General features: G+C 37.0%; 1 long non-coding RNA gene across 1 annotated transcript in view; it reads right to left on the bottom strand.

Moving 5' to 3' along the window:
• LOC112915511 (uncharacterized) overlaps window positions 1–26,576 on the bottom strand; it is a 280,787-nt gene that overhangs the window by 29,603 nt on the left and 224,608 nt on the right. The window contains exon 5 of the long non-coding RNA XR_011997039.1: window positions 14,876–14,958. This is a non-coding gene — a long non-coding RNA (uncharacterized lncRNA). The remainder of the gene's footprint in view (window positions 1–14,875; window positions 14,959–26,576) is intronic.

The raw sequence follows: 26,576 nt of genomic DNA, 5'->3' as shown, positions 1-26,576 counted from the left end.
AAGGTGGCCCTAAACCGCTGAGCCACCCGGACTGCCCAAATTACATGCTTTGAATGCGTTATTTCATTGATTCTGATAACAACCCAGTGAGTTAAGAATAACCATTTTCCTATTTTGCAGAAGAGGAAACTGATTTCCTCTAAATTTACCTATGAATTAATCCCAGTACAATTTTCTGGAGGGCTTTGATGAAACTGGAATCTCTTAGGTGCAAGCCAGCTCCCCAGATAACTTTGATACATGCTAGATTAAGAATCCATATAATGGATTTTAAATTTAATAGCTTCTTATGTATCTATAAATATATTCATATAATTCAAATATATATTCATAGTGACCTGCATTATTACCACTGAAAGCTGAGTATATAGCACTCATTTGGTGATCTTCTAAAGCCAAAGCATCATTGTAGATGATCTGATATTCACCTTGAGAAAAGCAATGATATCAAGGCCAGTGTTTAGTTTATAAGCCATTCTATGAAGCTAGGAAGCACAGATATTCCATGAATGATTCACTCAAGTGAAAAGCCTCTACTCTGTGGCAAAGGCAGTAATTTTTTAACTAATAATAGATATAGATAGATAGATAGATAGATAGATAGATAGATAGATAGATAGTTTGATCTAATTTCCATGGAACTTCTTATGCTTCAGGTACTGTACTGATCTCAGGAATAAATGTTGATAAGAACAATTCCTAGGAGAAGCAGGTTGAGCCCAGGAGAATTTTTGAGTTGAGGATGACAATATGGGAAGATCAAGGAGGCTAGATTATGAAGAGCAGAATATCAGAAAGGAAAAAGTTTCACAGAAAAATTACTCAGAAGATCTGTAGAGAGCCCCCACCTTGAGTATTAAGTAGAACACTAATCCCTACTTGCATGTAAAGAAACTACCCAAGGGTAAGGAAAGAGACATCTGGAAGGATGGACGCAATATTTAGCACTCACACAGGACCAGAAAGCACTAAGCTTTCTTTAATTATAAATCTTTTCTTTTTAAGAGTGCCCATGAGCAGGGAGAGATGGAGAGGGGCAGAGGGATAGGGAGAAAGAGAATCTTATGCAGGCTTCATACTCAGTGCAGAGCCCAACATGGGTCCTAATCTCATGACCTTGAGATCATAACTTGAGCTGAAATCAAGAATCCATGTTCGACTGACTAAGCCACCCAGGCACCCCTTTAATTATGTCTTAAGCAAAACCCAGAAGGACCAAACTGGTCCCAAGTAACATAAGTGCATGCAATAGAAAATGTATAGGAATACAAAAACATTCAGCACCAAGCAAGGCCAAATACACAATGTCTGGATCTGATAAAAAAAAAAAGTTCAGGTATGAAAGGATACAAAAATGCAGATTTGAAGGGGTACATCTATCAACAATAGCCAACTATGGAGATAGCCCAAATGTCCATCGACTAATGAATAGATGAAGATGTGGTATATATGTATATACACAATGGAATATAACTCAACCATCAAAATAATGAAATTTTGCTATTGGCAATGACATGGATGGAGCTGCAGTGTATTATGCTAAGTGATAAGTCAGTCAGAAAAAGACAAATACCATACAATCTCACTCATATGTGCAATTTAAGAAGGAACACAGATGAACATGTGGAAAGGTGGGAGAAAAGGAGAGAGGGAAACAAACCATAAGAGACTCTTAACAATAGAGAACAAACTGAGGGTTGATGGAGGTAAGTGGGTGCAGGATGGGCTAGATGGGTGATGGGTATTAAAGACGGCCCTTGTCATGAGCACTGGGTGTTGTATGTAAGTGAGGAATCACTAAATTCTACTCCAGAAATCAATATCATATGTTAACTAAGTGAAATTTAATTTAAAAAAATTTTTAAAAGAAAAAATTAATTCCAAACTGAAAAAGAACACAGATGTTAGAATTACCAAAGACATTGAACATTTGCCATAACTATATTCCATGTATTCAATAGGTTGTGGGAAAATTGAACAAGTTGGTACAGACATGGAAGATACAAAAGACCCAAATTGAACTTATAGAGATGAAAACTGCAATGTGTACAATGAAAAACACACTGAATAGACTAACAGCAGAGTATACACTGCAGAAGGAAAAACTAGCATGTTTAAGGAAACAGCTGTAGAAACTGTCCAAACTGAATACAGAGAGAAAAAAAAAAGACTAAAAAAATGCAACAGACTATGGGTGGCCTTTGGAAAAAAATAGAGCACCCTAATAAACATCCAACTGGAGTTCTCAAAGGAGGAGAGGAGAATGATAAATAATATTAAAAGAAATAATAGCTGAAAATGTTCTGTATTTGATGAAAATTATAAGTTAGCAGATTTAAGAAGCTCAATAAACTCCAAGCACAAGAAACATGAAGAAAACACAAAAGCACATCATAATGAAACAGCTCAAGATTAGTAATAAAGAACCAGAGAGAAAAGATATACTATATACAAAGGAACAAGCATAAAGATGACAGAAACAACACAAGCAAGAGAATGGAGCTATATCTTTAAAACACTGAGAAAAAACGTTTAATGTCAATCTAGAATTTCACACCCAGTGAAACTATCTTTCAAAAAAGAAATAGAATAAAGATTGTTTTCAGACACACAAAAGCTGAAAAAGTACATCAGCAGCAGATATGCACTATAAGAAATGTTAAGGGAAATCTTTCAGACAGAAGGAAGGATTTTAAGATACAGAAAGCAGAAAACTAAGAACTACGAAATAGACTAATCCATAGTTATAGTCAGAAATTTAAACATCCTTCTGTGAATAATTGCAAAAATGAATAGACAGTAAATCAATAAGGATTTAGAAGACTTGAAAAATATTATCAGTGAATTTGACTTAATGGATATTTATAAAACACTCCACTCAACAACAGCAGAATACACATTATTTTCAAATGAACATAAAACATTTACCAAGATAGATAATTTTCTAGGCCATAAAACAAGTCTTAATAAATTTTAAAGAATTCAAACCACAGTAAATCTCTGACCACAATGGAATTAACTTAGATATCAATTAATTGAGATATCAATCTTTAAAATCTTCAAATATTTGAAAACCAAATAACACACTTTTGCCAAATCCATGGATGGGCCAAAGAAAACATCAAAAGGAAAATTAGCATTTCTAACTACAAATGAAAACACACCATATCAAAATTTGCGGGGTGCAGCTAAAGCAGTTCACAAATTATAGTCCTTGAGCCACATTCTGCCCATCAGCTCTTTTTGTGAATAAAATTTTATTGGAATATAGCCACTCTACCTTTTTACATATTGTCTTTGGCCACTGAAGCTGAAATGGGAGAGGTAAGTAATTGAGGTTGAGACCATAAGGCCTGCAATAGTTAAAATATTTACTATCTGGTATTTTTACCAAAAAAAAAAAAAAAAAGTCTGCTGAATCCTGACTTAGAGGAATTGATAGCATTAAATGTACATATTGGAACAGTCTTTTAGTCCAGAAGTGACTTTTGTCAACATTTTCATCTATGCTATATCAGTCATTGGTTAGTTACAAATATTTAGTTATTTTTATAAAATTGGAACCACACTATATATATATATGTTGTATATACAAATAGTTTTGAAATATACATTTTTGAGAGCTATATAGAACTCCATAAAATAGGTGTATCAAATTTTATTTTTTAGTTTCTTATTCTTGATTATAGCCTCCATTGAGGACAAGAGTGATCCTTTGATGGTGGATTGGAATTGTGATAAAACCAAATGTCATTCTGAGTCAAAACTGGCAAAGTAGAATAAAAGAACAATCTAGGTAAGCCACTGGACAAAAAATGTATGATGTTTTTCACAGAATTTATAAACTGACTTTGAAGAGAATTCTATTATAGATTGTAATGGATTTGAATTGACATCACCACAGGTTGCCTAGAATGAAGAAATATGTCACAGATAAATTTTTTTGTACATGCACCAGTGTGGTGTATCTGAAAGAGCACTAAACTAAGAAAAGGTAAATCCAGATTTTATTTCTAACTCTGACAACATCTACTGGCATGAACCTGGTATCTGAGAGCCACTTTCCCTAAATGAAAAATAGTTCAATTCATCAGTTCCCAGAATGTCTCATCAAAATTCCCTTTGTCAGAGATATCTGGACCACATCCTACAGATTCTGATTCAATTACTCTAAAGTAGGTGAGTCTCAGGAGTTTTTATTTTTAATGTCCTTTGTGTTTTTGATATTTTGTGGCACTAAGTCTGTGGGCAGGCATTGGGGACAACTGGAATAAATAATCTTTAGGATTCTTTCTAATTCTAGAGTCCTATGATTCTATAAAGGCAATGAAGAAAAACGAATATTCCACATCACTTCTAATCAGTTTCTAATGATTGCAGTTGCCACTGATTAGACTAAAAAGACTCATTTCAAATTAAGAAATAATTGAAATAATGAAAATAAGAGTCCTTCATATCAAGTAGTGCAAGCAGCAATAAATAAAAGAGCATTCCACTGTCCCCTGCTCTAAAATTCTTAAGAATATTAACAATTTTCCATTCCTTCCTTTAGGAAAGAAGAAAAAGAAAAAGATGAACTTATTCAGAATTCTGTGTACTTTGCCCTTTAGAACTAGATGGTGTTACTGCAAGTTATAGGGATCCCAGCACATTACAATATATAAATATCAGAACCTGAATATAAATGTGCAGTGCATCTTTGGCCTTTGGGATATTAAAATGCTTGATGAGCCATGGACACACATTAATTTAAAAAAAAAAGGTGGCCTCTCTAAGTTATGTTATGAAACCACTAAGAAAGAACAATGTCTTATTTGATGTTCTCTATAGCACTGACTGTATGTTGAAGTTCAATAGCCATCCAATAAAAAACGTTCATTTATGATCATAAATTAAATTATGCTGAAAGCTAGTACTTCAGTGATAGGTAATAATAGGGAGGTAGACATAACTTTGGTACCACACAATATTCCATATAGAAACATTCATAAGTCTTTTTGTATCTCTTGTTTTTATTTGTAGTTTGTGCTATATAATAAACTCATTTAATCTGTACGATGAATTTTATCTATATATTATTTAACTTGTTAAAGCTATATATCCAGTTCATGTAGAAACTCATTTGTTCATACATGTGACATTTATTTTGTACTCACTTTGTGCAAAGCACTTCCTGACACATTAAAACAAAAACAAAATAAAACAAAACAAAACAAAAAAAGTTGACTCTTTTCTTACAGATTGCCCTCACTTCTTTTTTTTCCTCTTTTTTTCAGTCATCCCAGATGTTTTTACCAAATATACTTCTCACTCCTTGTCCCACTGGTTGTTCTTTTATATACACTGAGAAAACTATGTCGCCAGGTGATACTGCATCACTTTCAATATCTTGACAATGATCATCACACTTCCATCTCCTTTCCCAAAATAGTTTTATCTCCTGCTACATACCTGTAGATCTGTTTTGATCTTCAAGCTAGTCCCCATGGACATTTACTCTTTCCCTGGTGTCAGGCTTCTCATGAACTAGCATTCTATCCTGGATAGCCTTATTTTCCCAGCATCTTTATTTCTTTTGTTCAAGGTTCACCCGTCTCATGGAAACTTCCTCAAACTGGAAATGCAAATTCAGTCACACCCATTCCAGGTCTTTCTCCACTCTCACAGACTGGTGTGTCATACAGCTTTCAGTTAGTGCAATAATGACATGGATATGACCAGGCTTATTATTACATTGAGAGCCTACTTTACATAGGACATCATAAGAATCTGAGGATATCAAGAGGTAAAACACAGTCCTCAACAAAAAATTTTAAATCAATTTGGAAGGTGAGACAAGGGATGGATAACAATACTATAGAACATGAGCTAAATCTAAATTAGTAGAAGGAAACATATAGCAGAGTCAAACTTTACTCAGATACACTGCATTGCACACACACATGTGCACACATATGCACACACCTTTTATTTAGCTGATTTCCTCATGTTATGGTACCTCTGTTTTTACTTAGTAGCAAAAATATTTTTAAAAATTAACTGGCCAATTTAGTGTAACTCAGCACACTGGGTAAATGTTGTTTGGGGAGAGCTACTACACAGATGTGTCCCTGTTCTCTTCTTTTCATGACTTGCCCAGTGATATGTGGTCATAGAAGAAGGATTTGCAATTCCATGGCAGCAGGAAAGTGGCTCATGTTTCCATGTTAATGTCACTGCTGGCTCTCTCTAACCTATCGCTGAGTTCGGCTTCTGACTTCGAGGATTTGGCCTCTCTCCTGCTGCAGTCATCAAAAGCAACACTGTCCTGGAGTGGGCAATGCTAACAAATGGTTCTGCAGAACTAGATCATCTTCCTCGCTGACTGGACTCCCATCTTGACTCATGAGAACTAATACTCATCAAAGGCTTCCTTCTGTCCCCCACTTTATATGGTTCCCTTAAGACTTCCTGAGGTCCAAAAAAAAAAGACTTCTTGAGGTCCTTTCACCCCAGGTGATCCCTTTATAGCTATACTGATTCAATATATCAGATTCCTTTTGCTCATCCTATGGTGTCACAAATGAATTCCTGGGAAGCAATTACATCTCATACAGGCCATGGATGCCAAGAGAGGGATACAGGGGAAAGGGGAGGGGGGAGAATGAGCAGGAGGCTCAGAACTGCAAGGAGTTACGTTTGATTATTGTGGGGTTGGAAGAAGGAAGTTATGGGATTTAACTTGAGGCCACATCATAAATAGCCCTGTATTCTTTGCTGAGGCGTTTAGCATTTATCTGAAGTACCATGATTTCCCACAAGAGAGTACACTGGCCCACAAGCACAAGGGGAAATTGGAACTCAGGGTAGAAATCACAGATTGTTAGTGGTGAGATCAGAGGCTGAAACGATAGAAAAGGAGATCCCTCACTCTGGGACAGGACTAAGCAGCTCTGCTCAGCTTCATTGCATCATCACTACTTGAAATATAATAGAAGTTTTTCTTTAGATTTTCTTGATTGAGAGGAATAAATGATGGAAATAACACAATTCCATCAAAAGTCCTAAAGAGATTGCTCTTTCAGGCTTATCCTGGGAAAGTGGGTTCTAGATCAGTGAAACAGTGAGCTTTCTGGAAATAGGAATACCTGCATATTCATATTAAAGAATTATGTCATTTCTAGTGTTAAAAAGTCACATCCTGTAATATTTCAAGTTCCTTGATTAAGAGCTTGAGTGGTGGGGCACCTGGATGGCTCAGTTGGTTAAGCATCTGCCTTTGGCTCAGGTCATGATCCCAGGGTCCTGGGATGGAGCCTCAGGTCAGTCTCCTAGCTCACCAGGGAGCCTGCTTCTCCTTCTTCCTCTGCCTGCTGTTCCCCCTGCTTATGTGCTCTTTCCCTCTGTGTCAAATAAATAAATAAAATCTTTTTTTTTTAAAGAACCTGAATGATTGCAGAACTAAGGACAGGAGGTTTTATTCTGCTGGTAGTTTTAGTCTGTTGGAAGACCTTTTGAATTGTTTGCTGTCAGCGTGTGTAACCTGCTAAAGCCACTTCAGAACATAGCTGCTTTCTTTGCTCAAGGATGGCCCAACCCCCTCTCTTTCTAAACTATGATTTTAATTGTGCAGCAAGAGGAGTTTTCCAAAATGAATGTACAGAGAGGTCCCTCTACTGCCCTTTAAGTCAAGTTATTCTTAGCATGCTGAGGGATTACAGGTTGAAACAACCTTATGAAATACTTTGGTTATTTTAGTAACAATACACGGGGTCATCTAATTTCATTTGAATCTCTTTGGGAGCTTAATCATTAAATGGCAAATATAAGAAAAACACCTAGGGAAAATATATGCTGAATCTCAGTGTTATCATTTAATCATGGACGTATCTGAGTCATGATAGTGAAGTGTATATCATAAACCCTCCCCAAGACAGAACATGAAAGACCCCTAACTCTGGGAAATGAACTAGGGGTGGTGGAAGGGGAGGTGGGGAGGGGGTGGAGGTGACTGGGTGGCGGGCACTGAAGTGGGCACTTGACGGGATGAGCACTGGGTGTTATTCTGTATGTTGACAAATTGAACACCAATAAAAAATAAATTTATTAAAAAAATAAAAATAAAATAAACCCTCCCCAAAATATGCAGAACTCCCTCTCTTTCTGCAACCGAGCGCCTGGTATTTTATATATATCATTTTGTTTCATTGTTCCAACAACCTACATAGTAGCTATTGTTAACTCCATTTTACATACAAGGAAGACAAGGAAACAGCCTCAGAAGCCTTCCATAACCTATCCAGAACCATTATTTTAAAGGTAGGAAGGCCTACCTCACTCTAGTCTTTGACCTACCTGCAGCAGACTCTATGAAAACCCCCAGTGTCATTGTTTTGGCAGGGCCATTATTCTGTAGAAGTCTTCAATTAGTACTTTATTGCTTACTTATTGTTATGAATACTGCTGTTTTTCTGCTCTGAGCATCTATGCCTGTTCTATTCTGTTTTACAGATGTAAATATGAAAATGCCTCAAGAATAAGAGGAGATGTACAGATGAACAGAACTGGAATGTGCCTTTTTTGTCTGGGGCAGGAGACCAAGAATTTTGGGGTGCAATATTGCATTTGAGTATTTTTCTTTCAGACTTCTTCTGGTGTTTCCCTCAGATGTGAAAGTCTGGTCCAGGAGTCAAGTGTTGAGATTTTTGTTGTCTCTGTCTTATTGGATCAAAGTGATTGACAAATACAGGTCAGTCTTAGCTCTTTCAAGTTGTTGCTTTGTGGAAAAACAAAATCCACAATTCGCAGAAGGTGGAAATAAATAAGCAAAATAGGATTGAAGAATGGGAATCAGACTAATAAAGCACACACAAAAAGTTATTCTTTTCAGAGTTGACTTCGAAATTTCACTAAATGTTCTCTGCTGGGCCGAACTCCCTACAAAAGCTATTAGATATATGAGGGCCGAGGGCTGTCCAAATAAAATACACTGAGGGTCCCTTACCCTTACAAAGTACAATTACTTTGGCACATTCTCTTAGTTAGAGACCATATGATAGAAACAGAACAAAACACTCAAGCTGAGTGGGTAATTTATCAGAGATAACTGGGGAAAGACCATGAAGCCTGCTATGGCTCTGACTTGGATAGAAACGGAACATCCATCCAGAACCAATGCTCTCTCTCTCTCTTTTTTCCATTGCTTTCTCACATGGGCCAAATAGAGTCATCACAGGCCTGGATTTCGGTCACTTTAGAGTTATGGAATCCATCAAGTCCACCAGAGTCCCCCAAATCCATTTCCAAATGCTGGAGACAAGGAGTCTGATTGGTCTAGCCCTGATCCACTCAGCTGGGGATGCTGGGCAGGGCAAGAACCAGACACTCTGAGAAAGAGCCTGACTCTCCCATCCTGTGGGGGTGTCAGAGCACTTGCCCTAGACCTGAGGGGCCCTTCATGCTCCCAACACTTAGAGTACATCAAGTCAATTCCCTTAGTGCACTCTGATTACAATATACTACAATTAATGCCCAAAGCCCAGAGAAACTAGTTTTACCATCATGTTTATCCAGACCTCTCATGACCACTACACAGCAATAGGAATGATTTTTGTGTAGTTCTTCAAAAGCTGCACAGAACGCTTCCATGTGCTCCTACCACCACCACTCATACACCATCTCCCCATCTTCCCTTCCCATCTGTCACCTCCCCTACAGCACACATCAGAGATAACTGTAAACACAAAGAACCTATTATAGGCCTGATAGCAAAGAGGATAATAATACCTCCCTTGAGCTTTCTTCAAAAGGATGTTGTTGACGGTGAATATACTACTGTTTGTTGGGTACTCTGAGTTTCTCGGAAGACAGTCATTGTATAAATACAAGGTATTATTACTATTATTACCACATTTAACATTTGGTTAATAGTAAGAAAGTTCTTTTACAGTCCTCGCCGTAAACTATGGCTGTAAATGCTTTCCTTCTGCTTTAAAGCTCTTCCAGACGCTCTGAACAATGATACTGAAGTAACAATTCAAGTACATCACTGTGCCTAATGAATAAAAGCACTCTTGATTAATGGCACTTGTTCAACATCATACTGACAGAAGTATGAAGTGTTAAAAAAAATGGAGTTTCTGCCTACAGTGATTTTTTTCACTATTAAAAAAAAAACAGGCATCATCAGAGCTGATTTTTTTTAGAGCTGTTTTTTTTTTTTTCTATTACCTTTTCATTTATTCAACTGCTGTTGTATTTTTCATTCGACAAGTACTGTGCTTTTGTCTCACGCTGGTGCTTGCTATCAGAGTGTTATCACTCAAGAGCCCTGCTGCAGGATCTCCTAAGCATCTCTGCAATCAGCAAACCTCCTGCTACCCTAGCACCAGACCTCTGCCCAGGGCGGAAAACGGAGGGAGGGGAGGAAGGGAGGGTGGGCATTGCTAAAAGGCACATGCTGGTCACAGCTGACAAGGAACAGCCAGGTGCTGGGAATATCTATCATGAAGTCATTGGTGAATTGCAGGTGACCAGAGGCATACTTCACAGTGCTGTATCAGAGTTTATGTATTTTACTAACCTTATTTCATAGGGTTGAAGCTATACAGTTTTATGGCCCCCCCAATCCTCTACTAGTTGGAAATAAATTCCTCCTCAGTTATATATCAGAGGATGACATTGGCTGTTGGCCCATCTCTCTGGGCAAATGCTCTGCCTGTATTTCTTCCTTTTCTTTCAGCCTCGGGATACAGTGCAGGGGTGCAGAGGTGGGAGTGTTTCTGTATGACATGCCAGAAAGGAAAAAGCTTGCAGCTCAAGGTGAGAGAGGTAGTGCAACCTGAATGCCAGCTTTAGCCTCTTGTTACATCCCTCTTGTTACATCCTGGTCTTGCAAATTGTTCAGTCGGCTGGCGATTTGAATGGTTAGCACGATTGTCAGCTATCTCTGCACTCCAGCTTTTCTCTCTCCTGGCAGGAACATCTGGGACATAGACTTTACAAACAGTAATAATAACCCTACTTTAGCTTTCACATTTTTGCAGTTGTTATTATGTCATCATGGTAAATGACCATAATTGACCCTACAATGAAATGTTGCCAACATTCATATGAATAGCAAAACTGCAATCGTACAGGCTAGCAGGCATGTGCTTTGCAAATAAAAAATTTGCTGAATAGCCCAAATCTCAGGTTCGTTTGGGGACCTGGGTATTTCTAGATTATAATAGAAAATGATTTGTTTCTGAAACACAAGAGTGCTGCGTACAGTAACCTAAATAGGAGGTCAGGGGTAAGTAAGTATTAAAGAAAGATTTCCAAGATTTGCAAGAACCCTTGTGTCTTTAGAGGCTGATCTGGATACAGAGTGATGAGTCATGAGACTTCACCTGAGCACAGAGATCATGTAATTCTATTTCTCATCTACAGGACACACGCACGCGCACACATGCTCATGCAAAATTCCACCATCTCTACCATTCCAAAGTTAACGCTGACCTTTCCTGACTTTCTGCAGAACAGGCATGCAATAGGATATAACGAAATAGTGAAGAAAGAGATGACAATGCAAAACACATATAAATTCTCTGACTGTAACTGTGTGTTTTTACTATTGAGCTCAGGAGGCAATTCTAAATTTGTCTTGACAATTTTCAGCTGATTTGGTTTGATTAAGATCATTTCAAGGTGGTTGTTTCAATAAATGAATAAGATCTATATGCTCCTATTTCCTAAGGAAACTATTTTTTCTCAGGAAGCTTTTCTGATTTTTTTCCCTCAAATTGGGCATGCTGTCCTAAAATAAAACACAACCCAGCATAAGAAACAAGGACCTTGAAATTTAACTGAGTCCAGTTAAAGTGACTCACACAGGATTTTGAAACCTGCCCCATGGTCTTCTCATAATTCTTCCTCACATTCCAGAAACAAGTTTCTTTCCAGTTCTGCTCCCCTGCTTAATCCCCTGCTCACACCCATGTTGGTATAGAAATTAAGGAAGATCATGGACTTCACATTATAAAGAGAAGATAATGGAAATTATTTAGCTATTCCTATGATTCCCATATCATAGAGAAATTGAGAAAGAACTTCGCCTGGGCAGTTTCTAGCATTTTAGATAAATTAGCTGCAAGAGTATGTTTCCTGGGGCTTCCTGTGGCATGAAGAGCTATCCTCCTGAGGATGACCTAGGACAACCACAAAATAGAACACAATTGTCTTTGGGTCACTTCAATCTCCCTGAAACTACTGTCTCCCAGTTCCTGTATTGACCAACAGCTCCATTTGGTTGGTGACCCCTCAGAGCAGTCAAAGAACCCCATAATATCCACACTCCTCTTTATTCCCCACCACAAACAGATATGCTCCTTTACTCCCATCTATCACCACAGTCAAAATTTCCCCATTATACTACTGTGGCAATGCTAGATATTACCAGAAAATGTATTAGTCTCATGCTTTTTTTCATTGGGCAGTGAAAATGTGTAATTCCTCTAATAAATATTTTCTATTTTTAAAAGGAGCTTAATAAATGAATCTCCTGTTTGTTAAATGCACAGATTTTGCTCAGGGAGAATTTTTCGACAATACTTCCCTGATTCTGCTCTGGCATGTCAAAAGTCAGCAATTTGATACCATGCTTCCAAAAAATTCCCTGATTTGGATTTGAATTTCAGAGCTGAAATTAAAGTATCTTAACTTTCTTAATTTTACTCTAAGGCAAGTTAAAAACAAACATTAAAGGCAGAGACATATAACATTTTCTAATTTGTGTTTATTATTTCTTTCTTTCCCTTCTTATTTTTACCAGAAGAGAGCGAGGTGAAAACTATAAGACATTAAGACATAAAACTATGAGATGAAAGAAACTGAAGAAGAGACAAATAACTGAAAAGATATGCCTGCTCATGGGTTGGGAGAATTAATATTGTTAAGTACCCTAAGTGATCTATAAATTCAATACAATTCCTATCAAAATACCAATAGCATTTTTTCACAACACTAAAACAAATAATCTTAATATTTGTATGAAATCACAAAAGACTTCAACCAGTCAAAGCAATCTTGACAAAGAACATCACAGTCCCAGATTTTAAGATATACTATAAAGCTATACTAAACAAAACACTATGGCAGTGGCACAAAAACAGACACATAGATTAATAAAACAGGATAAAGAGCCCAGAAATAAACTCATGCTTATGTGGTCAATTAATCTACAACAAAAGGGGACAAGAATATATAATGGGGGAAAAGACAGCCTCTACAATAAATAGTGCTGGGAAAACTAGACAGCTACACGCAAAAGAATGAAGTTGGACCATTTTCTTACACCGTACACAAAAATAAACTCAAAATAGATTAAGGACCTAATTGTGAGTCCTGAAACTATAAAACTCCTAAAAGAAAATATAGACCATAATCTCTTAGACATTGGTCTCAGCAACATAGTTATGAATATGTCCACTTAGGCAAGGAAAATAAAGGCAAAAATAAACCGTTGGCACTACCCCAAAATAAAAAGCTTTTGCAAGGCAAAGGAAGCCATCAACAAAATAAAAAGGTAACATGGTGAATGGGAGAAGATTTCGCAAATGATGTATCTGATAAGGAGCTAATACCCAAAATACATAGGGAACTTATATAACTCAACATCAAAATAAAGCAATTTGATTTTATAAATGGACCTGAATAGACATGTTCCCAAAGAAGACATAAAGATGACCAAAAGTCACATAGAAAGATGCTCATCATCACTAATCATAAAAAAAAAAATGCAATTTAAAGCCACAATGAGATATCACCTCATACTAGCTGGAATGGCTAATATTAAAACAACCAGAAATAACAAGTGCTGGCAAGGATAAGGAACAAAAGGAACCCTTGTGCACTCTTGGCAGGAATGTAAGTTGGTGCAATCATTGTGGAAAACAGTATGGAGTTGTCTCAAAAGTTTAAAAATACAAATACCATATGATCCAGTAATTCCACTACTGGATATTTACCCAAAGGAATAAAAAATACTAAATCGAAATGATATGTGCACTTCTGTGTTTATTGCAGCATTGTGTACAATAGCCAAGATATAGAAGTAACCTAAGTGTCCACTGGGAGATGATGAATGGATAAAGATGTGGTATATATAGAGAGAGTGACATACTATTCAGCCAAAAAAAAAAAAAAATGAAATCTTGGCATTTGTGACAACTTAGATGGACTTTGAGAGCAAAATGCTAAGTGAAGTCAGTCAGACAGAGAAAGACAAATACCATATGATTTTACTTCTATGTGGAGTCTAAAAGAAACAAACAAAACCCCAAGCAAGCTGACTCAAAAATATAGAGAACAAACTAGTGGCTGTAAGCAGAGAGGTAGGTCGGGGGATGAACAAAATAGGTGAAAGAGATTAAAAGGTAAAACTTCCAGGTATAAAATAAATCACAGAGACAAAAAGTAGGGAATATAGTCAGTAATATTGCAATAATATATGGACAGGTGGTGGCTACATTTATCATGGTGCGTAGTGAGTAATATATGGAGTTGTCAAATCAATATATAACTAATATAACATCGTATGTTAATAAGACTTCAATAATAAATTAAAAATTAAAATTAAAAGAAATAAATTAGGGCAGCCCGGTTGGCTCAGTGGTTCAGTGCTGCCTTCAGCCCAGGGCGTGATCCTGGAGACCCAGGATCGAGTCCCCAGTCAGGCTCCTTGCATGGAGCCTGCTTCTCGCTCTGCCTGTGTCTCTGCCTGTCTCTCTCTTTGTGTCTCTCATGAATAAATAAATAAAATCTTATAAAAATAATAAAAAAAATAAATTAAAAAGAAGGGAGCTAGGAAGAGAAGCAGAAAGGCAGACAACCACTTGATGGTTTGGGGCTGACTTACTGTTGACCATGCAAAGCCTGCATCATCTCCAACTGGATTAGTTGGCCACTGTGAGCGACAGAGGTGGTCCTCATGCATGGAATCTGTAAGAAGACAGAAATATGTGACATTGTTGCTTATATTGAATTTTTGAAGTTTGTGGATTTCATTAGTAACTCAATTAGGTGTGGTTTTTTTTAAAGCATATTATGTATGTATTTATGTATTTGGTTTAAATACTTCCTTCTACATAAATGAAGTCATACCATATATATGGTTTTGTACCTTGCTTTTTCCATTTAACATATTGCGCACATTTTTATTTACCAATATATACAATTGGGTGTAGTTTTGACCAGTAACATAGTCACCAGCCTGGGCCATCATTCTCTGTGGTCAGCCCTCATTCCAAGTAGGAAGGAGCCTTTCCTTTCTTCTTACTCGGCACGGGCTACCCTATCCTCCTCTTCTATGTTCTGATTCTCCTTCCTGACTAGTGGTTCTTACTTGATAGGTCACTATATCATTCAAATGTGCAAGAAAAATTAAGCTTTTCATTTTATATGTTTAAAATATGCTCATTAACCAAATGACTAATATATTTTTGAAATGTGTAGCCATTTTCCATAATGGAGTTAATCTTACTTTTGAACACCCACCCTGTAAGTTATATACATGAGAAATGATCTCTCTTACTATCTTCCAGTTTATCTTTCATTTCAAAGTGGTCTATCTGGGGAAACATACTTCTTGTAGTCTTTCCAACTCTGGGGAACTCTGGGGAAACATGCTCAGTCTTTCAGAGAGGTCTTTTATGCCTGAATTATCTTAGGGTAGCACTAGGGTATATAAGAGGTAAATTATGTTCCTTTGTGGGGGTTAAGGAAGAGGGGAAAAGTACTGAATCTTCATTTATACTCCCTTGTGCTGTACTCTGGATCTTGAAAGGATTCAGGTAAGGGGTAGCTCATCCAGGGTAATCCAGTTGAGTCTATAGGGGCCTTTGTGATATCTTCTGAGGTACATGAAACATCATGTTCCCATGGATGATATCCATGGCTCTATCTATTTGCTTCTGGTCTCCAATATTCTATACTTTATTACCATTTCTTCCAAGTCTCACGTCTCTCCTTACCAAGGCCAATGGATACTTCTGAATTATCTACATGCTATGTGCAGCTATGAAAAACCTGGACTATATCTAATGTCCACTTAAATAAATCTGCTTTCTACCATGCCTATGGTTGAAAATGGTTCTGAATAAATATTTGGCTTCTCCTAAAGCTTTGTACCCTCCCTTTGGCCATTTCTAAGAAAATAGCCACTAGCAAAGATATATTAAGATTTCTTTATTTCTCTCTGGATAGTCCTACTGCCCCACCCTTCACTCAATGCTACTCCCCAAACTTGGTGTGCAGTGGAAAGCCTGGATGTATGTGTCCTGCTGCATGCTTTAATTTCTCTCTCTTGTAGTCTTTCCAACTCCTGTGAGTTGGATTTTCACAATATAGCAGTATCTTCCCTTATATCATATTCATGGCACATGGTAAAACTGGGAGCTCAGCAAATTTAGAAAATTCACCCTGCCCCTGACAAGGCATTTTTGGCCTTTAAGATTGTTTTGTAAGTAGGTGCTCAAAAGTTCTACTTTGGTAGAGAAAAGGCCGAATGTTGGCTCTTTCTTTTCACATTCTGCCTATTTCATGCCTAATATTTCCAGATAAAAATCAATGTTTCTGGATGAATAGAAGGAAAATCTTGTACATGAAAATGCAAAAGAGGAAAAGTGCAGTGATATTTTAAAACAATATTATCCCTGTTATATATGCTTAACATTTCTAGTCAATGCCCTTTCTGCTATCATTTTAGGTTGATTTTAGTGGTGATACCTTACAAAACATGATGAATGAAGATTTCTCCCCAAATCCCCCTCAGCCACAGTTCGTGACCTAAGTTTTAGAATATAGTTAATGAATTAAAGAACAACTTACTACCTTTGTCTTGTCATTGGACTGTAAGTTCCCAAAGTACTGGGACGTATCTTGTTCATATTGAATCCTCAGGATCTAGCGTAAACATTAGTCATTGGTTGAAATTAATCCAAATTTTATTAAGTACTTCTGAAAATTGAAGTCAGTATTTTCTCTGGTCTGATAGTTTGAGATAGTCATTACTTCTATAGTATTCAAAAAGATATATTTTTTATTTTTCTATGTGTACTGGACCATCTTATTTAGACTCACAGATTTAATACACTTGATATACCAGTGATGCACAAAATTGTATCTGCAGCCTAGATATCTTCCCTGAACTCAGATTGTATATCCAATTGGCTACCTGAACCCTCCACATTATTGTCTAAGACTGGACCTCTGAACCCCCCTTTTCACTCCTGCTCCTCCCTGTCTTCCCCATCTGTCCTTTCTTTTCAGCTCAGAATCTACATTGTAGTCATCCTTTATTCCTCTTTCTTACACCCCAAATCCAATCCCTCAGAAAATTCTGTGTCTTTATCTTCAAATAACATTCAAAACCCACTCACCAGAATCTAAGTACATCTATACCACTGTTGTCTTGGTCCAAGGCACCATCATCTCTCACCTGGATTACGGCCATTGCCTCCTAACCAGTCTTCCTGCTCTCAGTCATGTGGTCTGTTCTCAATGGAGCAATTGGATCATGGACCTTATTCAGAGAAAAGCCTCCATCAAAGTGCTTATAAGGTTCTAAATGAGCTGGCTTCTTGCTACTTCTCTGACTTTATCTCTTATTGTTCTGCCCCCTGCTTACTGTTTTTCAGTCTTACTGGCCTCTTGATACATAACCAGAAAGCATGGTGCCACCTCAGGAACTTTGTGCTGACTGTTCCTTTTGCCTGGGATGGCCTTCCACCAGATATCTGAATGGCTACTCCTTTTCCTCCCTCAGATCTCTGCTTAAATATCTCAGTGAGGCCTTGCCTGACCACTCTAAACTAACAGACTGCCCCTGGCATTCCCTATTTCCTTTTCCTGCTTTTTTCCATAGCACTTACAATCATCAACATATTTTCCTTCTCCATAATTGCTTATTAGGTTTTTCCCCTCCCTAGAAAAGAATCTACATTAGGGCAAAAAAATAGTTTTATCTTTTTATTCATAGCTATTTCTCCAGTGCCTAGAACAATGCTTGATTCATGGTCACTACTCAATGAGGATTTGTTGGGTTGATGGGAGTATGGAAGAATAGATGGATAGATGGATAGATAGATAGCCAAAAGGAGCCATGGCGCTATGGAGCCCTATACCTCTTTTGTACCATCAGAGTTTATTGGCATCTGTGAGGTATTTCTGGAGGTACTTTGAGCTAGAAAGGGAATATTTTAAATAAGCTTGTATCTCTTTATTCATTTATTCATTGAGTCTTTATTAACTGGAACATCCAGCAATGAACAAGATAGACATAGTCTCTGTCATTAAGATGAGAAATCTCTCCCAAGGTAATCCAAGATATTAACAGAGTTAATATTGTTTTTAAATATAACTGAATTTTTCCTCTTTTGCATTTGTATATACAGGATATAAAACCTTGGAAACAGTGAGACTAGTTTGGAGGCAAAGGCAATAACCCGGATGAGAAATGATGGTACCTTGGACCACGATGGTGGTGGTGGAGAAGTAATTAAAATCCAGTTTGGATTTTGAATATTATTCAAAGATAAAGAGATAGGACTTATGACACATTGGATTTGGGGTACTAGAAAGGTCTTGGACAATACCTTGGACCTTCCTAAATCAGGAAAAGACACAAATTGGGCTCTTGATTCAACTGCCCAGATGTTTCAACAAGTCTCCAGGAAATAGGAATTGATTTAATAATATTGGTAATAAGAATAACAACAGCCAACTTAGAAATCATTTTTTACGTATCAAGCACTATCTTAAATCACTTATTCAAGCTTCCAGCTAGAAACTATTTCTTTTGGCTATTTACTGGCCTTTACTAGATTGGTGCCAATGGGATGGCCTTTACTAGATTGGTGCCAATGGGATGTGAGTGGAAATGATGCATATAAGTTCTAAATTGTCTCTGACTTGAAGACAAGCTGCTTCTCCAGGACTTTGGTTTTCATTTCCACAAGCAGAACTGTTTATGAGCCAGCAACCCAAATTTCAACTTTGTAAATGATGGTGGAGACCAAGATGAAAGGAATCAAAGTCCATAAAAGTTTGTGGAGCTCAGCTAACCCATGGTTTTAAACTGGCCTGTTACATTAGAAATTAATAAACTTCTATTTATTTAAGATTGTTGGATAGGAACATAGCATTTACCCTAACTAATATGTGTAGTTTTCTGAGGTAAAATGATAGTAACATTAACCAGGCACACGATGAATCTTATTTTTAGATCATTTTTTACAATTATAAAAGAGAAAATTCCCTTATTGCATCTGAGCAGCTCTTTGCCAATCAGATCCTTGCTCTAACCTCCTTCTTCAACTTTCACCCAAGCTAGAAGAAAAGTAAGAGTCAAGGTGATATGATCAGTTGTGGGTACAGCAGAAAACATATGATACATCTAGTACATCCCGGTCAAACTAGCACTGTTTGACCACTCATTTTCTAAAGCAAGCTACATATTCCAATTTTTCCATTAATTTTCAATCTTTCCTCCCAACCATGAAAAGTAGACTATGGTTTGCCACTCAGCTCTTATAGCACTCACTTGTTAACAAAGGATATTTTTGCTTCATTAGCTTTCTCTCTTTGTTCCACTTGTGGTATGTTGCAAAGAACAACCTGTAATAAGTTGCTCCCACTTAACTACCAAAAATAAAATCTTCCTTTAAAATTAAATACTTTCATTTCAACTCTGATAATTCCAAATTTGGCACAAAACTATAATAATTTAACAATTTCAACTTCAAAAATCTCCCCAAAACATTGGATTCAAAAGAATGTTTAAAATTCAGGCAACATTCTCCTAGGGAAAGCATTCATATAGTTAGGAAGACCCTAACAATTAGAGATTTAGATCCCACCTTCGCCATCTCTACTGATAACACCCCACCCCAATACCTAAAAACTCCAGTCCTTAGCAATTCATCCTTGCCTGACTTTTCATAGCTCTTTTAATTAGCATCCATCATTTAGAATTCATTTATCATTACAGGTTTTTATATGTTTGCATGTACCTTGTCTCCACATTTAGCTTGTAAAACAGGCACTAGGGCATAAAATCTGATGTAGCTCCAGCTGCTAGCACTGCCACTGCTTAAACAAAGGGTGCTCAGTAAATATGGGCTGGTGATGACACATGGAAAAACTTCTCCTCCTGGAGCCCAGTGTTTCCAGGAGGCAAGGGTGGGAAGGGAAACTTGGAAGGGGAAATTATTCCACTAAACATACACACACACACACACACACACATACATATATACATAAATACATTATATATTTTTGTGATTAATAAAAGTAAAGGGGCAGCCCTCGTGGCTCAGCGGTTTAGCACCGCCTTCAGCCTGGGGCCGGATCACAAAGATCTGTGATCGAGTCCCATGTCAGGCTCCCTGCATGGAGCCTGCTTCTCCTTCTGCTGTGTCTCTGCCTCTCTCTCTCTCTCTGTGTCTCTCATGAATAAATAAATAAATAAATAAATAAATAAATAAATAAATAAATAAAATTTTTAAAAAATAAAAATTAATGAGGCCCATAATAGTTTTTTTCTGATGAACCAGTGTTTAAATTTATGCTGCTCCCCTTGGGACATCTCATGAATTGTAGTTCTCAATTTAACGAGCAGGACTTGAATAATCTCAAAAGGATCAATATTTAATATCTAACAAAGTATGAGGAGTATATTATGAGTATTAGCATAGTTAAGGTTCTCATTTCTATCTATGTTGAGGCAGAAAATATTTAATATTTTCCCATGTACTTTGCTGATTATTGTCATTAATTTTATTTTTTGGTTTACTCTGTTAAAAGTTTATTTTATGGTATTCTTCTTTGTGAAAAATATGGCAAATGATAATACCACAATGTATCTCAAAGAATTTGGAAAGGGCATGTATCACCATGACATTCCCAACAGATGTCAATTTTATGTAAATATCATTGTAAAGGCAAGAAATCAAGATAATGAAAAAAAAAAAAAGAAGTCTGCAGTTAAAAACCCATCTGAGGGGCATTTTTCCATTTAGTTTAGTGGTTCAGTGCAGTCTCTTTAAAGTTCTCAGAAAGGCAACATGGCAAATGGGCTAAGGAAATAGACTAGAGGACCAGACTGTCTGGTTTGAATCCCAAGTCTACCACTTACTAGCTATTAAAACTAGAGCATATCATTTCTCTGTGTTTCTATTCCTCCAACTGGGAAAAATTAGAGGGGAATAGCATCTATCTCAAAGGGAAGTTCTGAGGATTGAGTAAATAAACACATGTAAAACATGGAGCACATGGCCTAATACATGATAAGTACTCAAAAGATATTAACTATTATTTGAGGATAGCAAGTAATATATATACATCAAGTGCTGAAATCTCCCTTTGACTTTTCATTTTCCGATGAGAAGATGTAAACCAACATTTTTGTCACATTTAATTCCCTCTTGTCATCTCCAGGTGAGTTCCACTTTAAGAGGAACATAACCCCAATACGTAAAAATGCACTGAAAGAAAGAATCTTCAGTAATTCTTATTTTTATAAAGGAATTAACCAATGGTTTAAAATACATATCCATATCTAATATTGTATTAAATTGAATACAACTTCCACGAATAACCCTAGGATTAATTATAAAACAGGAAAAATGGTCTTACCTCCTATTGTGACATCATCTCTCCCTTTCTAGGTGCCTATTCTAGGCCCCATTTCCACTGTCTCAGAGTTTATCCAAGCTTGAAGAATGTGTATTAAAATGTTAATCCAGCATTACTCTTTTAAGTATGGCTTCATTTAATAGAAACCCATAAAATGAAATATGCTGGACTGATTTAGTGGAAACCCACTGTTTCAGCCACCTCTCACAGACCACATTATTTTCTTGTGGCAAGTGACTTCCCCCCTACTCCACCCATATTTCCCATGTCCTCTATGATCCTGTCTTCTAATTCAAGAGTTGGTATTTGTCCTTGGTTAGGCCAATATCTCATCCTTGAGGTGTTTCAACTTGGGACACAGGGAGGCAGAGTTTTCTCCTGAATTAAAGATGTAAGATATTAAATTTGGGAAGTGTTGATGGTCATAATTATTTTATAACAAAGAAAGCCAAAACAAAGAAGAATGACACTGATGCATAGAGACTAGAGACATAAAGAGTTGGGGAACATTAGAGATGCTGATTCCACAAGACATTGGGAGGGGCAGTGAGGGGAAGACCAAGCAGTTTTCCTGCCCTTCTCACAGCTATTTTTAATTCTTCTTGAAAATTCGGAAGACACCTCTTATGTTGTCCTTTAGAATTCTCTGTGGCCATACTGTGGCCACTGGTTTGATGCAGGCTTCTATCAACTCTCTGATGGTACATTGAGACAGCATCTCACAGAAGGCCCAAACACTGTCCTTCTCACTTCCTATATCGGGGCTTCTGTGGGTTCCATCCTCCTGTATGCACAATACGGAACTCCAAGATATTTCATGCTCGTGAAACCACCATTGGCCAGTAGAAGGCAATGGTTAAAGGCTTTCTTCTTTTGTCCATGTGTGTATTTCATAAGGGGTTAAACATCAGTCCCTGATCTTCCTCAAATTGACTTTTTCTCCTTCTTTGTTTCTCTCCCTGTACTCCATACCTCAGTTCTCTGGCATCATATTCCCAGACAAATGTAAGAAATCCTTTATTCAGGCTCTATATTTTAGGGAACCTAGGCTAAGATACTCAGGATTCTTTTGGCAAGTCTTCTTTGGGTTAGATTTCGTAGTAACTAATTGTAATGACTTAAAAAAAAAAGAACTCATTTCTAGTCCCAGATAATAATACACTGATCGTAACTTTGAGCACATTGGTTATTCTATACTTCAGTTTATTCATCTATAAAACAGTGGAATTGATCTAATTTCTAAGATTCCTTTCATCTCTAGTATTCCAGGATTTGAAAACAAAAAAAGGTCTCATGTTTCAGAGAAATAAATCTCTAGTGATGGCACTGCAGACACTGGGACAGTCAGTTCCTCCTATATTTCTGGTTACTTAGTGCTCCTGTTCCTGAAAACACCGTGAAAGAATTAGCCCTTGATTCTCATTGGGGAAACTAGGGAGAAATTGGTGATAGTGATTTATGTACAAGTGGAGTTTATAATTTCCCGAGCATATCTGAATTTCTCAAGATGTTCCTAAAGAATCTTTGGGATTACTCTTGGTCTAAAATTAATTACATTTTAATGAATAAATGATCAATTCATGAAAAAGAGATTCTGTGAGAATTTCCTGGAAATCCTTTTCATCTGTGAAAATTTGAGTTTCACAGGAGATTCTGAAAGGTCCCTGCAACTTCTCTTGGTTCCAAGATTCTCCAACTTGAGCTTTTGACTTCAGTGCATTTCCCTGTCTTCCTTTTAGATCACACATTAGATTCTTTCCTCAGGGCCTTCAGTTGTTACAGTTGCACAATTCTCTGGTGACTCCTGGCTAAAAATTCAAGGCACTATTGTCATCTTTAAAACTGTACTGTGAATTAATATCTGACTTTCTTGTCTTTGGTGAGGACGGTTTACTCCTTCAATTCTGCTTCCCACTTAAATCTGTCTCCAGAGATATGAAGTAGAGAGTGCAAAAAAAATATGGTTAAAACAAAACAAAGCTATTCCTAAATATTTTACATATTTGGTGTTGAAGAAAAAATATGGATTCGTGGCTTTAAAAATCAAAATCACTAGAGAGTTCATGAAGGGCAAATTTCTAATATCCCAAGCTATTTTGAAGAGTGAAAGTATTTGGCATGCAGTAAGAACTGATACAGCAACATCATTCCAAAGAACTGAGGTCAGGCAGCGAACATATTTAACTTCACCTAGTGCACTTGGGCAAAGGGAAGGGAAGATGGTAGAGTATTTAATAGTAGAGTAGAGAAAATGACTTGAGAATAAAGGGGACAGATGTTCAAGGTTTTTAGACAATAATAAACCCCAAATCTCTTGTTCGATTCATCTAAAACCAGAGAGGCTTATAAAATCCTTTCCACTTAGTGGCATTAAGAAGGCAGTGATTTACGGCAAACATTTTTGTGGAGCCCATTTTATTAAAGGAATATTGCATTGCCAAGTTTTGTACGAATTTGTGTAGTATAAAATAAAAACAGAAATGGCCAGAAAAATTAAAATTCAGTTAAGGAATGTGTTTGCTTTAGAAACTAAACTGAGTAACCACAAAAAGAGAAACATAGAAATTTTTGCAAAGCATGTGCCAGCTTTGATTTTTTCAAAATGACTTTGGGATCTAGAAGAAGATCAAAGGAAAATGCAATAGAAGCTGCTGTGCATAAGGCCCATTGGCTTTCCCAGTGGGCACAAAGGTGTCACAGGTCTCAAAAAGCATGGGGTACGCAATGAGATTAAAAAGAGGCCAATTCCTCTTTGATGAATGTATCTAGAATTTTGCAAGCTGGAAAACATCTAGAAGGAAACTATTTTCACTTCCACATCTCTTAAGTACTGTCCTTATGAAAAAAAAAGTTTTTTTGAATTATATATAAAGGTCTGGGGAGGGTCCCATCTCTCCTGCGGAAGCTTTTGTGAAGTCCTTCCCAGGGCCAACATGGATTACCAATAAACATAGTGAAACCTCTGAACTGGAAAGAAGATGGAATCAAAGTGGCTCCAACCCAACTCTACACCCCATCTGCCAAGCTAGCATTGCCTCTAAAAATAAGTGGGAGCTTCATTTTCTAGAACATTACTTCTTTTGTTGTTGTTGTTATTGATTTCCTTTCCTCTGTCCCTTCCTTCTTTCTATCCTTCCTGCCTTCTTCCCTCCCTTCTCTCTTTCCCTTCCTTCTCTCTTTCCTTCTTTCCTTCCTTCCTTTCTACCTTCCTTCCTCCCATCCATCCATCTTTCCTTCCTAAGTGTGATAAGAACATTTAATATGATATCTACCCTCTAAAATTTTAAGTGTACAATATAGCATTGTTAACTATAGGCGCAATGTTGTACAGCAGATCTCTAGAACTTATATAATCTTGAGTAACAAACTTTGTGCCCACTGAATAGCAAGTCCCATTACATTTTAATAACTGATGAAAATGGAGAGGCATTTCCTATTGAAATATTTCCTGAAATTATGGAAAAGAGAATGATAATTTCTGTATCTAAAAACAACCGAGGATTTGACCATTCCTTGTTCCAATATTCATAGCCATAAAAACTAGAAATTAATCAATTATAGGGACTTGATGACTTAGTACATTTTTTTCCCATTTGCCTCTCCATGTTCCCACCCAAAACTTTTTCAAATAATCTTTTCCCTTTAAGGAAACAACTGGTGGAATATATCCTGAGATATATCCTGAGGCCTTCCTATTTTCTTACAAAACACTAGGCATTTCCCCTCAGGAGAAAGAATGGTGGGACTGATGCATCCAATTTAGTGTGACTAATCCTGTGTTCTTCTACTGCTGAGTTTAGTTCCCAAGAAATGCTTTTATGTGTTGGTCTGGAGAAACTGACTATCTCATTCCTCTTGGTGATTGCTCTCTTGACTTCCTGTTGAGTTACACATCAGTTATAAATTGTCCCTCACCAGAAAGGTGATCTTTTAGAACAGGAATTTTCCTTAGAGTTATTGAAATAATTATAGGAAGTGTTTAAAAGGTATTAATAACATTTCATAGGAGTTTACATCACGTACTCTACAAAACAAATGGTCATTCCAAAGGCCAAAATATCGAATACTAAAATCACAATGACATTCTGGTACTGAACTAAATCCTCTGAGAAACAAGGGAACTGGCTTAGTCTACAGCCCACAAAATTTATCACACTCCAGAGTATAAAGCAAGGCAAAGAACTTTATTTTCTGTGTTATATATTTCAGTAAATATGTCTATGTCCCTAAAAGGATATTACTTTTAAAGGCTGTAAAGACCTTGAGTTCCCTAAGACTTTGACATTTTGGGATGACTGCAAGTTGCCTATACAAGCAGAACAAAACCTACATTTTCCATAGGACTTTGAATCTATTATTTCATCAGTTTACCAAATTCATATTAGTAACATTTGTAATAACATGAATAAAGTGAAAATACAGATGTAAAAGTAAGGGGATTTTAAAAAATAAGAAATGACATTCCTTTTGAATGAAATTTGATTATAATAAGCTTTGGGGTTCTATTTATCTTATAGACTCCCCTACCCCTGCTTCAGTGTCAATTCAGAAACCTAGCTGTGAGAAGGAGAATGTTAAATATAAAAGAATCCATCCTGATTTTTCTGAAGCCCTGCTGTCATTGTTCAGCCACTCAATTCGAATCTTGTCCTACATGGATCCTGAGCAGCAAGGCAAGAGCTGGCTAGAAAAAATGACCAAGCATGTGGCCTTTTCCAGCTCTGCTCGGCAATATGTGAGAATAGCAGCAAGATTCCTCGCTTGCCATTCAGAATCGAGGTGGGACCACCTGGGGTTTCCAGTTTTAGAATATAACTCTTTGGGCAATTAGAAAATCTCTGAGCATCTGTCTCCCCTGGCATTTAGGTAAATTAATAATATTAAGCATTTCTAAAATAAGAAGTGGGTTATAAGATATGCCAATG

This window comes from Vulpes vulpes, chromosome 14 (assembly GCF_048418805.1).
Source record: "Vulpes vulpes isolate BD-2025 chromosome 14, VulVul3, whole genome shotgun sequence".
NCBI classification, from domain to species: Eukaryota; Metazoa; Chordata; class Mammalia; order Carnivora; family Canidae; genus Vulpes; species Vulpes vulpes.
This window is presented reverse-complemented; position numbering and strand designations above follow the sequence as displayed.